Raw genomic sequence first — 19,170 nt, 5'->3', positions numbered from 1 at the left:
GAAAGGGGTAGTTTAGGCTCTAGACTCTCTACATAGAGACGTAAATATATTTTATGTTTATCCTACATCTGTGGTTAGTTCTTGAGATCTATACTACATTCACTTCCAAGGTAAGCTAATGCGCCAGTTTCAGACGCCTGGTCGGTGGATATGTCGTGTCGTCGCAGCTTGTCTTTGGTTAGAAATTAATTTTAACCGATCAGGCGTCTGTAACTGGAGTCTTAGCTTACATTGGAAGTGAACGTAATGTAGGCACTTACGAAGGCGTACTATATATTTCGGAACTCTGTACGGTGTCGATACGGTTCCCATGCTGTTTGGACATCGAACATGGGTGGTTTTAAAATGTTGGTTTTTATAATAATTGTGCCTGGTTCAACTATGGAATTTGATAAAGTTATTTGGTCTGATTCGGCATTTGTTGCTGAAACAATATTGGATAAAGAAGCTTGGGTGTTAATTTTTCTTTTTAACTCAACTATTTGTCTTTCTAAATTTAATTTCAAATTATTATGTTGCTGTTTTATTTCATTTTCTAAATAGTTTTGTTGTTCGTCCCTTTAAGCCACTTTTGCCTTAAATGTGTTAACACAACGATGCAGAGACATGAATGTAGATGTTTATGCAAGTTTTATTGATTATCAAAAAACATTTGACTGCGTTAACCCTCAAAAGATGATCGAAATTCTAAGAACAACTGGAATTGACGAGCAAGACGTGTGAAATATTTCAGAACTATATTCGCACCAAACAGCAACAATTGAAATAGAGCACACAACTGGGTTGCGTCTTATCACCGCTATTATTTAATCTGTATTCGGAGTCTATATTCAGAGAAGCATTAACGAGGTCCAAGGTGGAATCAAGATCAACAGATCCAGCATAGACAACATCAGGTACCGTCCTAATTGCAAGCAACGCACAAGAACTACAAAATATAATAAATGCGGTAGTTCGTCGTAGCGAAATGTTTGGTTTACACTTAAACGTTTCCAAAACTAAAATTTTAGTATTCTCAAAGACACCAGTAAACGTACATTTGTATGCCAAGGGACAAATAATAGAACAAGTAACGTCCATAAAATATTTGGGAGCAAATATCAATAGCCAGTGTAACCCAAAAAAGAAATCCTATCAAGAATCGAACAAGCGAGGAAAACACTCATGAACGTGAAAACATTTTTTACAAGGTCAGATCTGAATGATTAGATGTTATGTGCTTTTCTATATCGCTGCATGATTGTGAAAGTTGGACAATGGACTCTGAAACAGAAAAGAGAATAGATGCCTTTGAGATATATATACAGGGTGTCCCAGATTAATTTAGCCACGCTATATCTCTTAAAGGAATAGAGATTTTTGAATGGGACAAAAAGTGATATATTCTACTTCTAATACACTTTAATATGGCGCACAAAAAAATCATCCCCTAAATATTCATCCCTTAGTTGCAACCCCTAACTTTAATTTTTTTAATAGCACCCTGTATATTTTTTTATAGTTTTGGATGTGGTCTTTTATCGTCTATTCAACACATTTTTTGAAAATAAAATCGGTTCGTAAATAACTAAGAAACTATCAGTTTATTTTTGTTAATTGTGTGTCTCAGACTAATTTATCCAGGCTGTATTTCTTAAACGAATAGAGATTTTCGAATGGGACAAAAACTGATCTATTCCATTTGTAATACACTTTCATATGGCGTAGAAAAAATTCATCCCCTAAATAGTCATCCCTAACTTACAGGATGATATTTAAAAAAAAATAAAGTTAGGGGTTGTAACTAAGGGATGAATATTTAGGGAATAATTTTTTTCTACGCCATATTAAACTGTATTACAAATGTAATAGATCAGTTTTTGTCCCTTTTGAAAATCTCTATTCGTTTAAGAAATATAGCCTGGATAAATTAGTCTGGGACACATAATTAACAAAACTAAACTGATATTCTCTTGGTTATTTACGAACCGATTTTATTTTCAAAAAATATCTTGAATAGACGATAGAAGACCACATCCAAAACTATAAAAAAATATACAGGGTGCTATTAAAAAAATTAAAGTTAGGGGTTGTAACTAAGGGATGAATATCTAGGGGATGATTTTTTCTACGCCATATTAAAGTATATTACAATTAGAATAGACCACTTTTTGTCCCATTCGAAAATCTCTATTCGTTTAAGAGATATAGCGTGGCTAAATTAGTCTGGGACACCCTATATATATATATATATATATATATATATATATATATATATATATATATATATATATAAATAAGCAAAATCATTGGCTAATACTCGTAAAGTGAATGCGAATTTAGTTGGAAATATATAAAATGATGAAAGGTCATCATTCCATACATTTCTGTGCAACTATATACACCGGTGTTTCGGCCTATTTGGGCTTCGTCAGTATAGTGTAGCAAGTTAAAAAAGTTGTTTGTTAACTTGTAAAAGGATTACTACAGGAGCAAGGTTACCAATTTTGGTCAGGTTGTTAGAAGAAATTGGTAACCTTGCTCCTGTAGTAATCCTTTTACAAGTTAACAAACAACTTTTTTAACTTGCTACACTATACTGACGAAGCCCAAATAGGCCGAAACACCGGTGTATATAGTTGCACAGAAATGTATGAAATGATGACCTTTCATCATTTTATATATTTCCAACTAAATTCGCATTCACTTTACGAGTATTAGCCAATGATTTTGCTTATTTATTTTTATATTTGTACTCGATTATCCAACATCATTTTATATATATATATATATATATATATATATATATATATATATATATATATATATATATTGATGCACGTTAAGTTGTGACTTCCGGTATACAGAAGAGGCTGTCTGGCTTCCACCTTTTCTACTTGGGATTATTTTTTAAAAATTGCATATTTGATAAGAGGGGGGGTGCTACGATAGATCTACATATTGAGGGGAAAGGATTTACCATAATAAATGTTGTATATATATATAGGTATATACGGAAGCGGACATAATACGTTGTGGCTTCTGTAAATAGGGTAGTTCAAGTCGCGTTGTCACTTCCAGCGATGTTGTCATGTTTTTGGAAGTCACAACGTCTCTTCTGCCAAATTTACCTCGTAGTTTGAGCGTGATCTGTTATCTTAGAGTCTCACACTTGGCAGTGGAATTCATTGGTATCTAGCGTTCCAATAAGAATGTCTTCTTTTTAAAGTGCCTACCCGTTCCGGATGTTGGCGATCATCATGGCTATCTTGACTTTGTTTACCGCAGCGCGGGACAGTTCAGTGGTAGTCATGTTATACCACGTTCGTAAAGTTTACCACTTTTACCACGTCCTCTTTTACCACTTACCTTCCCTTGAAAAATCCGTTGGAGAAGGCGGTAACGTTCTTGATTTCTCATTACATGTCATTTTCGCATTGGAAATCGAAATTGGTTAATTGGTTTAATTGGTTAATTGGTTAAACGGCTTAATTCTATATATAAAATATCATTAATATTATATAGTTTAACTGTAATAATAATTGTTACAATAATTAAAACTATGCATTAGTCAATTACATCTATTAATGAACATAATTCTGTGAATGAATATGAGTCTGTAATTCGGACCCCCGGAGAATTACAGAGGAATTAATTTATTAAACACAACACTAAGTGATAACAAACACACTGAATACAATTATAAGATTAGCAGAAGAACAACAAGGTTTTAGGTCGGGAAGATCATGTACCGACGCTATATTTATAATGAGGCAGATTCAAGAGAAATCAGTAGAATACAACAAACCGGCATACTTATGTTTCGTCGATGTTAAAAAGGAATTTGACAGAGTCAAATTAAAAGACGTTATCCATTTATTGTACGCAAGAGAGGTACCTCTAGGAATAATTAAAACGATCGAAAATATCTATCAGAACAACACGATCAGAGTAAAAGTAGATAAAGAACTAACTGACCCAATTGAAGCTGGCAATGGGATAAGACAGGGAGAAAATTAAGAATTTTCCGAGCTCTGTTAATATGATGTATTTCTGCACACGTTTAAAGCAAAAAACTTTTAATAATTAGATACAATTATTCTATTATAGAGTGAACTCTCCCTTGGATGGACAGTAGTTGATCCGCATAATCTGTCCGTTTAAGGCAGGCGTCCGTTTAAGGGAAAAATAAATATGATATAATTAATTATTTTTAATGAGAAATAAGCCACAATTTTACTAAAAAAAATTATTTCATTAACGTTTCGACGCTCAAGTCGGGTGTCATCAAAATAAATATTAGTAGAGTAACAATGTATTACTAGAGTAATATTTTGTATTTTGACAACGACAAATATAAAAATGTCACAAGGAAATAGCTTCAGAACAACAATGAATATGTTAATTTAAAATTTTTAATAACTTTAAAACTAAAATTATTTCAGTTATTATACAGTTATTCAGTTATACTTTAATGATATGTACATATAGGTTGATGGCTCAGATCATGCACAAAATTTATTGTGAAATTTAATCCGAAAATAATTTACGAAATTTTTACCAAAACGCTAAGACCTACAAATTAATACAATGACGTCTATTGGAACTCAAATATCTTCATTCGACAATTAAGTTAAGATTCATATTTCAGTCAAAACACAAAAATTTATCGAGGTATTTATTATCAGAGTAATAATGGGGTCAGCAATTCTTTCATGGATCGACATACACATTAAAATTTTGCTTGCGTTGCTAACAGTTAAAAGATGTGAACAGATTTGTATTACATAATTAATATAGCGTAAACAGTATTCATACCTAATATCAAATATCACTCGTGTAAAGATCTGTTGCCCGATCAAGGAATACAAAACTTATCGAAAACCTCCAAAAAATAAATTAAGGATGAAAATTTGGGAATAGGTAGTTGAAATTGTCTATTATTATATAAGAAAATGTTTACAATTCTACATCTGCTCCATTTTACAAAAATGGAGGGGAATACACCCTTCTTGGGGTTGAAAATATACATTCAAAATAAGTCCGGAATTGGATAAAATAACTAATTTTAAGCAACTTTTGTTCTATAGAGTTTTTTCACTAAGTCAATACTTTTCGAGTTATTTGCAAGTGAATATGTTCATTTTTATGCTTATGAACGGTTTTTCGCAAGTAACTCAAAAAGTAAGTATTTTATCGAAAAATGTATTCTTAGCAAAAATATAGCTTATAAAAAAGTGAAACAAATGGTGTACACATGAAGTCTGTTGACCCAGAAGAAGCAGAGTTGTAGCTAATGAGGAGTAGGTCCTTCTTCGTCAAATTTCAAATCAAATGTTTCGACGTGAAATAACCAAAAAACGGAGCACTTTTCAGGGAAAATTAATTACAACTTTTTTAAAGTGTTTAAAAAAAGGTTTATTTTTGTTTTTTAAAAGAACTTTTAACGTTAAAAGTAAGTGAGTTAGGCTCAAAATATTGTTACGCAAATAAAAGGGCTCAACCCTTTTTATTTTTTGGTATAAAAATCGCGAAAGTCACCCCCTAATTAGCATCTCAAATAAATTTAATCGTTACCGCTTCACACTTTACTTTTCTTATGTATTCTTTATATGATCTGTAAGTTTCATCGGTTCAAAGTGCTTCTTTTTGAAATGGCTTTAGTTAAAATGGCTTGAACAAGTCACTAATCACGAGTGTATGCAAATTTTGAACAGTCTTAGCATAACCAATTTTTGTCTACCAGGAAAACAAAAAATCCAAAATAATCAGAAAAGCAAAACGTACATTTTATTACTGTTTGAGGTTTTTGGTATTACTAATAATTTTTCAGTTATTTTGAAACAAAAAGGAATTTTTTTCAAAATCAGAAAAAATGTTTTATTTTAAAACCAATTTTTTTCAAAATTGAACAGTTTGAACCAATAAAACTTATAGATCATTATAAAGAATACATAAACAAAATACCTTGTGAAGCAGTAACGATTCATTTTATTTGGGATGCTAATTAGGGGGTGATTTTCGCGATTGTTTTTACCAAAATATAAAAGGGAGCAAAAATATTTTGAGCGTAACTCACTTACTTTTAATGTTAGAAGTTAAAAAAAAAACAAAAATAAACCTGTTTTTAAACACTTTAAAAAAATTTTTAATAAGTTTTCCCCGGAAAGTTCTCCGTTTTTTGGTTATTTCACTTTAAAATATTCGATTTGGAATTGGGCGAATAAGGACCTACTTTTCATTAGTTACAACTCCGCTTCTACTGGGTATACAGATTTCATGCGTACTCCATTCTTTTCACTATTTATAAGCTATATTTTTACTAAGAATATCTTCTTCGATAAAATACTTAATTTTTGAGCTATTTGCGAAAAACCGTCTAAAACATGTTTTTTGTTGTTAAAAATGAATATATTCACTCGCAAATAACTCTATATTTTTCACCCCCGAGAAGGGGTATTCCCCTCCATTTTTGTAAAATGGAGGGTGTGTAGAAATTTTATAAATTTTATAAAATATAAAATATACTTTTTCTTATATAATAATAGACAATTTCAACTACCTATTCCCAAATTTTCATCCTTCCTTTATTTTTTTTTTTTTTTGGTCAGATCGGGCTATGTATCAATTTGAAACGATAAAAAATGACCTACAGTATCATACGCAAAGCATGCGAACATGGGTGCTGAAAAGTCAGAAACAGACCTTTTAGAAAGATTGCAGAGAAAAATGCTAAGAGCAATATAATATGGAGGTGCGAAAATAGATCAGTGGAGAAGAAGAACCAAGAAAGAACTGGAAGAACTGTATAAAGAGCCAACGATAACGATGACGATCAAAGCACAGAGAATAATATTTGGGGCAAATCGAAAGAATGAGAAGTAAAAGAATGCCAAAATGGTACTCTTACGTAGACCATAACAAAAGAGAAGGAAAGGCAGGCCAAGAGACAGATGGGAGGACAGTGTGTACGAAGACCTGAAGAAAAGTAACATTGAGAGATGGAAACAACTAGCATTGAACTGAAGGAGAGGGAAGTAGGTGGTGAAAGATTGTATAAATGGACTGAATTGTAATTATATAAAATTTATAAGACTAAAATAAAATGTAGTCAGAAATGTAAACGTTTTATTCCTAGGCCAACAAGGAATATTGAGCTTAATAAATAATAAAAAATGTAGTTTTATATCGTAAAATATTTGGAAAAAGTTCTTCATTTTATATTTACTATCCACATTTGCGGATACGTGCTGTCGTGCACGGATGGGTGCTGTCGCCACAATTATTCAATGTGTACTCCCAACTAATATTTCAGGAGGCACTATGGGAAAGAATTGAAGGTGTAAGGATTGGAGGGAGCATCATTAATAACATAAGATTTGCAGACGATACCGCAATCATGGCAGAGAATATAGACAATTTACAAATTCTCCTATATATCATTAACAGAGAAAGCAAAAAGATGGGACTAACAATGAATATAAATAAAACCACATTAATGGTGATCTCGAAAAACCCTGTTGACAACATACATCTGACATTGGAGGTAAACCGATAGAAAGAACCGAGAGGTATAAATACCTAGGAGCAATTATAAATTCACAATTAGATCAAGATGAGGAAATAAAGGTGAGAATAGAAATAGCTCAAAAAGGATTTATAAAATTCAAGTTAATGTTTACAAATAAGAAATTGAGTATGGACATTAGATTGAGGTTCGTCGAATGTTATGTTTGGTCGCAACTACTATATGGGGTAGAAGCTTGGACTCTAAAAGCACAATCCGTAAAAAAATTGGAGGCATTCGAGATGTGGCTGTATAGGCTTATTCTGAAAATTCCTTGGACTGCAAAAGTCTCAAACGAAGACTTGTTAAGAAGAATTGGACATGGCAGGAAGTTTATGAACACAATTAAAATAAGAAAAACATCGTATCTGGGCCACATACTTCGTAACTATAAATACTCTCTGCTACACGTCATCATGCAAGGAAGAGTAGCGGGGAAAAAGTTTTGGGAAGAAAGAAGAAATCTTGGCTGAGGAATATCAGAGATTGGACTAACCTCAGTGTTGAACAGATATTTCACTTTGCAAAAGACAGAGAAGCGTTTAAAAAGGTGATCGCCAACCTTGGTTAGAAAACGGCATAAGAAGAAGAAGAAGATCCGCATTTACACATCATTTTTACTGTCAACGTCCGGTGTTGAGTGTCAGTTGTCAGTTGAAGGGTACAGGTTCATATATCGCCGAATTATTTTTGTTTGAAAAACCGTCCATATAGCGGAGGTGCCCGGCAAAGGGAGGTGTCTGTTAAGAGAGAGTTTACTGTATTTCATATTATTACTAGAATTTATTACTTTATTAGAGCTATTTATCACTTTTAATTCATTGTTTAAATTTTTTTGTGTGTTTTGATACTTTTACTTACTTCCGAAGTAACAATCACTAAAATTGACTTTTCAGCCTAGGTCCAAAATACATATACGCGATTTTTGGCAATTTCGTGAAATGAAAATACTTACCTAAATTTATTTTTTAATAAGGTTTTTAAAAAATAATTTATATTATTTAATGGACACTTTGAATTTTGTACATGTATAATATACTAATTATAGAGATAATATATTTAATTTAACGCTAACTATGAAAGTAAATCAGATCTGCTATTACTCATATTTAAATAACAGCTGCACAAAATACTACGACCGCAAATCTATAACAATGAAATGTCTGGCGTCTGGGAACGTTTGCACAGCGTTGCCAAATAACGGAAGTCACAACGAGCGGTGTGGTATACGGAAGTCCCTACGCGTTGTGTATATCACGTGCATTCTCGTACGGGAGCGACACTAGCGCTGATGATATACCGTCGTACTAAAATCTGATCTTATGAGTATATTAGATACGATGTGACTTCTAGTGAAATTTTTGATATAAGCCTTCTAATACCATCTAGTAGCCAAATTCGTAAAAATTTAGGCAAAACGTTGTGACTTCCGATATCGGAAGTCATAACGGTATATATGAAGTGACAACGTATTACGAGTATCCACTTTGGAAGTTACATGGATACATGTATCAATATATATATATATATATATATATATATATATATATATATATATATATATATTGTTATATTTCTATTTGATATGAAAATTAAAATTTGATAATTATAAACAGAATTCAATTTAATATAAAATATTTTCAATTTTCTCAACCACGGGCATATAAATTTAGAACAACCTGTATACAACAAATTGTTATATTTAATTTTAAGAAGTGATTAAATAAGACTCAAGTGAAATCGTTAATAGGTCATTATCGTTGTTCGCGGAAGGATCGATTATTAGCCGATGCTAAATAAGACTAAGTGGAAGTAGAGAATAGGTCATTAAAATTTGTATATAGTAATTTTAGAATGGGAATTAACTATTTTCTTTGAAATCCATTAAGCATATTTAGAAAGTTTAAAAATTGGTTTTGAGGAATACTGCGAATGAGAGTTGGTGGTGGAATTTTGATTTGTGAATCTGGAAGGGATATTTAGAAAGTAGGGGAATGAATGACAAATAGAGATCAGAATGTTTTGAGCTGTCGAGAAGTGAAGTCCAGTAGTAGACGGTAGTGTACGGAGAGTGAGAAAGCCGGTGTAGTTCCGTGAGTGTGGAGTATATATCGTGGAACGAGAGGTAGGCCAGGTTGAGAGTAAAAGAACCTCCTTGAGCCAAGAGTTCCCGGTAGCTGATTGCAGTTTCGAAAAAGGTAGAACACAGCATCACGACAGAAGCAGGAAACGAGAGCTATACGAGCTAGTTTCAGAGGAGAACATTACTGGAAGCCAGGACGAGGTTTTGATTGCAGCCAAGGATAGCAGGAAACGGGTTTGGTGTGAAGACATCCTCAGTTCACCAGAAAAAGGTCAGTCTCATTTGTTTGGACATGAATGTATGGGTTTTTCGTATTAAATACCACATTTAAAATTGAAGAAACATAATCAATAATATCAAAAAAAAAGCTTCATCAAACTTAAATAGAATTGTTGCTAATAAATCATAATAGTTAAATGTTAATAAAAACTTTCAATTGGAAACCAAAAGGAAATAAGATTCCCATGTGTAAATGTTATTTTTAAGAATAATAAGATATAGCAAATAATAAGCAGTGATTGCCATTTAAATAAAATAAACAATATTTTGATTACAATTGTAACCCATATGTGTTATTATTTTACTCTTTTCTTTCCTATCCCGATTAGGAACCATTGAGAAATACTTAGAAGCCACGTATGTAAGTAATTAATTTTATAAAAAGCCCTGAGATTGAAAACATATTGATATGTGATCTGGTAAATTAATTAGATTATTATTAATGCATTGATTAAATTAAATGACATATAAAATTATTATCTCATATCAATAATCAAGATCACATCAACTGTCGTCCAACGTGGAGGGCATTGTAAAGTATTTCTAGTGGCAAATTTGAAGGATAGAAAGAGTAAAGCCGGTATTTGAAAATTTATATGCCTGTGGTAAAAAGTGAGATACTTACATTTGATAACATAAAATTTTAGATCTCTTTAGGTACAAATTTTACATAACTGATTTAATATTTTTATTTTTACGATATTTACATTTGATATATTTATTGACAATTTATAATATTTGGGTGAGAAAAAGTCGTCGTGGTAACATACTAGTAAAATTTCATATTTGGCGGGGACAGTACTTCTTGAAAACAAATGTCTGTGACAAGAAGCCAAAGCAAAGACAACAAAAAACAAAAAGAACATTCAAATCAAGAGAATAATTCAGACCAAGAAGATATTTTAGACACGACAATCATGGCATCAGGACAGCAAGAATTATCAGGAATAGATAAATTATTGCAAATGATGCAACTCCAGTCACAAAGAATAGAACAGAAAATGGATGAAACACAACAAAAACTGGATGACAATCAAAGAGAAACAAAACAAGCAATGGATGAAGCAAAAAGGACGATGGATAAAAATCAGGAAGAAACATCAAAGAAAATGGATAAAGTGGAGCAAAAAATGGATGACAATCAACAGGAAACAAAACAAGCCATAGAAGAAAACAACAGAAATATAGAGAGTATTAAGAAGGAAATGGTTAAAAAAATAGAAGAGATTGCAGAAAAGAGCGAGAAACAGGAGTTAGAGATTAAAGAAATCAAAATCAAAATAAAGCAGATAACGAATTGCCAGAAAAAAGAAATGGAAATTTTGGAAAACAAGTTGCAAAACGCTATTCAAGCAGACATAGAAGAAGTGGAAAGAAAGATTGCGGAAATCAATACTCAACAAAATGTCGGAGAAAGAAGAGAAATGGTTATACATAGCACAGATGACGTGAAGATAAGGTTTGGCGGGGACGTAAGAAGATTACACCCAGTGCCGTTCATAAATAGCCTGAAAAAGAAAATACAGCACATCGGAAATTTCGAAACAGCAAAAGAAACTATCAGAAACCATCTCAAATATGAAGCAAGCCTATGGTTCGATAGCAAAGAAGAAGAATTTGACAGTTGGCAACAATTTGAACAAAAGTTTTTGAATTATTTCTGGGGAAAGGTCCAACAATTGGAAATTAACAAGGAATTGCAAAATGGGAAATACAATGATAGGATGGGTGTATCAGAAAGGACATATGCTTTGCAAATTTACAATAATACAAAACATTTACAATATAATTACTCATCGGAACAATTAGTCGAACTGATTGCAAGACATTTCGAGGAAACGCTGGAAGACCATATCACATTGCAAAATTACAAAGACATAGATAGTTTATGCCAATTCCTACAAATAAGAGAATCACGTCTAAGAGAAAGAAAATCAAGAAGGTCGCGAGAAGATTACAGGCCCCGAGAAACACAAGATTATAGAGATAGAAATCAAAATAGGAGGGACTATACAAGACGAGATTTTAATCCCAGAAGGGAAAACGAAAATAGAGACAACGGAAGAGGAAATTATGAACAAAGAAATAGGCAATGGAATGAGGACAGAAATCGAGAATACCAGAATAGAAACACCACACGCTCAAATCAAGAAAACAGAAATAATGGTAGACAAAATGAACAGGGATATCGAGAAAACCGAAACAGATCCGACAGACCAAGAGAAAATAGAAGAGAAGTAAATAATACCCAGACAGATGAACATGACGGAGAGAGACATTATGACGAAAATATAAACAACGATGAGCAACCGGCGTCTTTTCACGACGGCGCTCACTAAAAACCAAAAATCAAACAGGAATCTTTTGTAACCCCAAGGAGTTTATTAAATTGGCAAGAAACAACGAAAAGAAAAATGGAGTTAATTTAAAATTTGTGAATGGATTTATCAACGAGAAACCAATTAAAATTATGATAGACACTGGATCTGAAATAACATTGGTCAACAGAAAACTAATAGAAGAAGTTAACTTAACAAATTTAATTTACAAAATACCTAGGGTAAATTTAGTGGGCGCAAACAAACGGACATTGGCAACTATAAATGAAGGCATAAGAGTAATGGTACGACTGGGTAAGAAGATGTATGCACTACAATGTGTAATAATGCCAAACATGTCACATGACATGATAGTAGGAGTTGACGAATTGGCAGAAAAACATGTAGTGATAGATTTTAAAAATAATACGATGAATCTAACAGAAGAAAAAGAAGAAGAACAGAACAAGGAACAGGAGAAACAAAATACGGACGAATCAGGTAAAGAACAAACAGTGGAAATGAATTCGGCAACGAAGCAAGGACAAAGAAGAAAAGGGAGAAAAAGTCAGAAAAAGACAAAAGAAAATGAAACCTGTGGCTCCTCAAAAGAAGAGTTGAGCCCAGAAGAAGAAAAATTGAGAGTATCAAAAGCAAAAGAAAACTGGGATTCCTCAAAAGAAGAGATGAGCTCAGGAGAAGAAGAAATAAAGCTAACAAATGAAAGCGAAAAAGATATGATCGAAACAGTGGCATTTGAAGAGGAGGCATATGAAAACGAGGATGCAGAATACACGGTAAAAGTATGTGAAAAATCTGAGGAAAAAGACAGAAGATTGATATGGGAAAAAGGGAAAGACAGCATAATAGCCGACACTCTAACACAGGATGAGGACACTGAAAATAAGGAAACAATTACTCTACAGGTGGGACTAGTTAGAGCAATACAAGAAGAAGGGGTATAAGACGTAGATTAAAGTAAGGGAATATACAGGGAGTTGGTTTTGCCTCGAGAAAATTTATTTAAAAATGCAGATAAATTTTATCGAATACAAGGCGGGGATTTGTTATATTTCTATTTGATATGAAAATTAAAATTTGATAATTATAAACAGAATTCAATTTAATATAAAATATTTTCAATTTTCTCAACCACGGGCATATAAATTTAGAACAACCTGTATACAACAAATTGTTATATTTAATTTTAAGAAGTGATTAAATAAGACTCAAGTGAAATCGTTAATAGGTCATTATCGTTGTTCGCGGAAGGATCGATCATTAGCCGATGCTAAATAAGACTAAGTGGAAGTAGAGAATAGGTCATTAAAATTTGTATATAGTAGAAAGTAATTTTAGAATGGGAATTAACTATTTTCTTTGAAATCCATTAAGCATATTTAGAAAGTTTAAAAATTGGTTTTGAGGAATACTGCGAATGAGAGTTGGTGGTGGAATTTTGATTTGTGAATCTGGAAGGGATATTTAGAAAGTAGGGGAATGAATGACAAATAGAGATCAGAATGTTTTGAGCTGTCGAGAAGTGAAGTCCAGTAGTAGACGGTAGTGTACGGAGAGTGAGAAAGCCGGTGTAGTTCCGTGAGTGTGGAGTATATATCGTGGAACGAGAGGTAGGCCAGGTTGAGAGTAAAAGAACCTCCTTGAGCCAAGAGTTCCCGGTAGCTGATTGCAGTTTCGAAAAAGGTAGAACACAGCATCACGACAGAAGCAGGAAACGAGAGCTATACGAGCTAGTTTCAGAGGAGAACATTACTGGAAGCCAGGACGAGGTTTTGATTGCAGCCAAGGATAGCAGGAAACGGGTTTGGTGTGAAGACATCCTCAGTTCACCAGAAAAAGGTCAGTCTCATTTGTTTGGACATGAATGTATGGGTTTTTCGTATTAAATACCACATTTAAAATTGAAGAAACATAATCAATAATATCAAAAAAAAAGCTTCATCAAACTTAAATAGAATTGTTGCTAATAAATCATAATAGTTAAATGTTAATAAAAACTTTCAATTGGAAACCAAAAGGAAATAAGATTCCCATGTGTAAATGTTATTTTTAAGAATAATAAGATATAGCAAATAATAAGCAGTGATTGCCATTTAAATAAAATAAACAATATTTTGATTACAATTGTAACCCATATGTGTTATTATTTTACTCTTTTCTTTCCTATCCCGATTAGGAACCATTGAGAAATACTTAGAAGCCACGTATGTAAGTAATTAATTTTATAAAAAGCCCTGAGATTGAAAACATATTGATATGTGATCTGGTAAATTAATTAGATTATTATTAATGCATTGATTAAATTAAATGACATAAAATTATTATCTCATATCAATAATCAAGATCACATCAATATATATATATATATATATATATATATATATATATATATATATATATATATATACGTCTTCATATCAAGGCGAGATCCGACTAAATCGAGGACAACCCGAGATCCACCAATAGGAAATTAATTATTGGAGTATATTGTTCATAAGTATCTTTATAATTAACATATTAATCATGGCACACTTAGAGGGGAAAAGATTTTTGTACTTAAATTTTTCTGATAAATTTACAGCGAAACGAGATCCGTCGCTGAAAAGTAAAGGGGAGGACTTATATACGAAATTTTAGATATTTACCGTTCAACGCGAGATCACACACTGATGCCAGCTCTAAAGAGTATTAGTCGAGCGGTTGGAGCTCGTGTTGTATTGTATATTTCCCACGATATAAAGATATATAATGGGCGTAACTTTTAAGTATCGCTTCTTTTGTGTCTTTAAAGTCTACGATTGACCTTTCAGAAAGTCCCTTAGTTTTATTACATACATAAGGGTGTGAAAAAAGAAAAAGAATACTTGACAAATAATAACCATTTAATAATGATAATTATTTGCAATACAATATTTTAAAACTATACATTAATATTCTTAAAAAACACTTACTACGAAACCAAAATGTAATTATTATATTCTTAAATAATACAAATTGTTACAAAATAATTATTTAAATGATTGCTTGTTTTAAAAATACATTACAAGAAAGTAAAATTTTTTTATAAATATTAATAAAGTTTAAAAAATAAAATAACTCAATATGTAATTATTATTTGATAGTTAAAAAATGATTTTAAGTAAAATGATTTAAAAGATAAAAAGAAACACACATAATTTTCAGGGTCACCTCCTAATTGCATGAAAATTTGGATTTAGATTCTACCCATCCCCCACTTCAAAGTTGAATTTGTGCCGTTGATTGCTTTTACTTGGAGGGTGAAAAAAATATACGTTTAAAATAAGTCCGGAAACAGATCTGACTAAGTTTAAGCAACTTTTGTTCTATAGAGTTTTTTTAACTTAGGTACTAGGTTAATTTAGTAGTAGGTACTAGAGTCACTTGCGACTAAAAATATTTACTTTTCAACAAAAAAAAAACACGTTTTTCGGCGGTTTTTCGCAAATACTCAAAAAGTAAGTATTATATCGAAAAAATATTCTTGGAAAAAATGTAGCATATAAAAAAAACGAAAAAATGGTATATTCTTAGTATATAGAACCAGTAAAAGTAAATTTGTAGTTCATAAAAAAGACGATCTTATCCTTCAAATTCCAAATCAAATATTTTAACGTGATACATAGCACCAAAAAATGAAGCTCTTTTCGGGGAAAACCCATTAAAATTTTTTTAAAGTGTTAACAAAAAGCTTTATTTTATTTTATAAAAGTTATATACGGGTAGGAAAGACAACGGAACGAATTTTCGAACGTTTAAACAGACGACATCCCAGATTTACCAATTTCTGGACAATTGATCCAAAGGCTGGATTCTAACAACGAAACAGTTGTGGATTTTCAAGTTTTCAATGAGAGTTAGAATGAAAAAACATTAGTGACCTCGAGTATGATGGTTTGGAGAATTTGGCTGGTTATATCTGCCATAAATTGAAGGACTCCAGTATTCAATCCGAAGATGTTTCAACGTACACGTGGGTTGATCATTTGCGTGAGTGTGGTTTATGTAAACCATCAGACACTCTCTTGTCATATATTAAGTAACTGGAGACAATTTTTCCTTCCACATGAATGGTGATTCCATTTTGGTAACTAAAAATTATTTAGAAAACCTTATGTCCAAAAGTGTAACTGTAGACTGTTCTAACAAAGCGAACAAGTTATTTTTTAGGTCTCGGATGTACTTCCGAATTAAAGAATTAAACAAGTCTCTTAACAAGTTGACATTGCGTAAAAGAAAAATTATGAAAACTGCTACATAGTTGCTGTATGTACGTCTATTTCACATGCACAAAATTTAAATAAAGTGCATGGCATGAAAACTGTAAAACTTATTTTTGTCTTTTCCAAGCCTCTTACTTAAATCTGATGAAATACATTATTTAAAAAGTAAAAAATTTTGTTTTTTTATCAATCCATTAAATTTATGGTTTTATTTTGGGGCTTTTCTTCCCCTTGGTAAAAATTATATTTACTAATGTGTAGGCCACTAATCAATTTTTGCCAACTAACGAAATATAATAATTTTATTAGATATCGATTATATGAATATTTTTATTTTCCGGATACCAATATAATCAAGAAACTGGGAACTTTACAAATAACTGAAAATCAATTTAAATAAAAGTAAATAGTTTAATAATTTTCCTCTAAACTATAAAAATCACTTAGTTTCTTTTAGTCATAATTCATTCATTTGTACTATTCTCAAATTTCATTCGCGTTCGTATTACGAACGCATAGACGGGACTATGCTTCAATCTGTTGTTAACGTCATCCGCCAATCGGACGAGCTTACGTAACTAGAATATCAGGGTGTGCATATTTCCGGGTCCCGGTGAATTCGTATCTATTTTAATCCCCATCCTAATTACAGACCAACTGGCAACTCTGGTGCGCAGTTAATTTTTAAATAACGCATTAACTACCGGTGAATTGGTAACTTTCATTTTTTAAGTATTGTTGATAATCTAATATCGGTATTCCAGGTATTTAGCGCTGCACTCCTAGAAAATGGAAAAAATGTCACAGGAAGTGAAACCGATGATGAAACGAAACGCAAAAGAGAAAACTTGGATGATTGTTTTAATAGAAGTAAAATTAAAAAACGGTCACCAAGCAAAGCAGGCAACGAAAACAAGGAAGACATGGAAAATGTTATGATTACAATAATGAAAGAGCTAATGAATAAAAACGATGAAATGCTTCAGGAAATAAAACAAATAAGGAAAGAATAACAACAAACCAATAAAGAGTTAATGGGTGTAAAAGCAGAGAAACAAAAACTAAAAAAAGAAGTAAAACAGCTACATGAATGAATGGAGCAACTGGAGAAATTTAGCAAAAAGAAAAGCTTGATCGTGACTGGGTTGAAAGTAGAAACAAATGATTATAAGAAATTACAAGAAGAAATGGAAAATTTCAGAGCCCAAGAGTTGCAAATACAAATAAAACTAAGAAGTGCAAAAAAAATAGGAGAAACAGTATGCGCAATAGAAACAGAAGCCCTCACGGATAAAATGGAAATCCTAAACAAGAAACGTAAACTAAAACAGCATAAAGATCGTATCTATATAAACAACGATTGGACATCGAAAGAAAAAGAAATACAAAAGGAAATAACTAAAATAGCAAAGGACGAAAGAAGCAAAGGTAAGCAAACGAAAATCGGCTACAAGAAATTAATAGTGAATGGCAAAATCTAGATATGGGACGAAGAGAGAGAACAGCTGATAGAAAATTCAAAAAACTAATAAACGAAGAACAGCGGCTGAAATATGATATTGACATGGCAAAAAAAGACTCGGAAATGCAAACGGTTAACGAAAACAAAATAACGCACACAAAATAAAGAAAGAATCTCAATAAGAAGAAAAGAACAAAACTCATTAGAATGGGCTCTTGGAATATTAGAACCATGCTGGCAGCAGGTAAGATGCAAGAAATAGCTCTTGAAATGAAAAAAATACCAACTAGAAATCCTAGCCGTACAGGAAATACGATGGAAGAAAGAAGGAAAAATTGAGAAGAAAAACTTTAGCATGTATTATTCGGGAGAAAACAAACAGGGAACGAATGGTACGGCATTTATGGTGAACAAAAAAATGAGGGAAAAACTGATACAATTCAAAGCAGTTAATGAAAGGATATCTTACATAAGAAAATAAACAAGCCCACATCTCGATAGTCAATTGCTATGCACCCACCGAAGAAACAAACCAAGAAGATAAAACAGAATTCTAAGACATCCTGGAAGAAACCTGTGAAAATATTCCGAGGAATGACATATTAATAATATTGGGTGATTTCAATGCAAAGATCGGAAAGGAGGACTATAATCGTAATGTAGCTGGCAAAGAAACCATTCATGAAACTACGAATGATAATGGAGGAGAAATCTGCAACCTAGCAGCAGCAACAAATACATATATAGTTAGTACTGGGCATAAACATAAAAAGAAAACAAAATAACATGGATGATACCAGGAAGAATGGATGAAAACCAAATAAATCATACTCTAATTTCGAAAAAGTGGACACAAATAGTACAAGACGTAAGGTCATATAGAATCGAAAGAATGGTTTGATGAGGAATGTCACCAAAAAAGTCAACTGAAGCACCTCGCAAGAAACAAATGGCTACAAAGTGCCGAACAGGAACAACTGGACCAATATAGAAAATAAAAACAAGAAGCATTGAAACTCTATAGAAGAAAGAAGAACACATGGATCTCTGAAAAAATGCAAGAATTAGAAACGAATAATAAAGACAACAAGAAATTGTTCGAATAGATAAAACAACAACACAGTACCAAAAAATCTGTCACAAAAATAAACAAAAAAGATTGGGAAAAACATTTCACAGACCTATACAAAAACGACAATAAGGCATATTCAGAGGATGAG

General features: G+C 32.1%; 1 protein-coding gene across 2 annotated transcripts in view; it reads left to right on the top strand.

The window, feature by feature from the left end:
* The window catches only part of LOC114347173 (codanin-1), a 347,709-nt gene that overhangs the window by 114,221 nt on the left and 214,318 nt on the right, over nt 1-19,170 (top strand). The window lies entirely within an intron of this gene.

Source organism: Diabrotica virgifera, chromosome 3, assembly GCF_917563875.1.
Source record: "Diabrotica virgifera virgifera chromosome 3, PGI_DIABVI_V3a".
NCBI lineage: Eukaryota > Metazoa > Arthropoda > Insecta > Coleoptera > Chrysomelidae > Diabrotica > Diabrotica virgifera.
The sequence above is the reverse complement of the archived record's forward strand: the minus strand, read 5'-3'. Positions and strand labels throughout refer to the sequence as shown.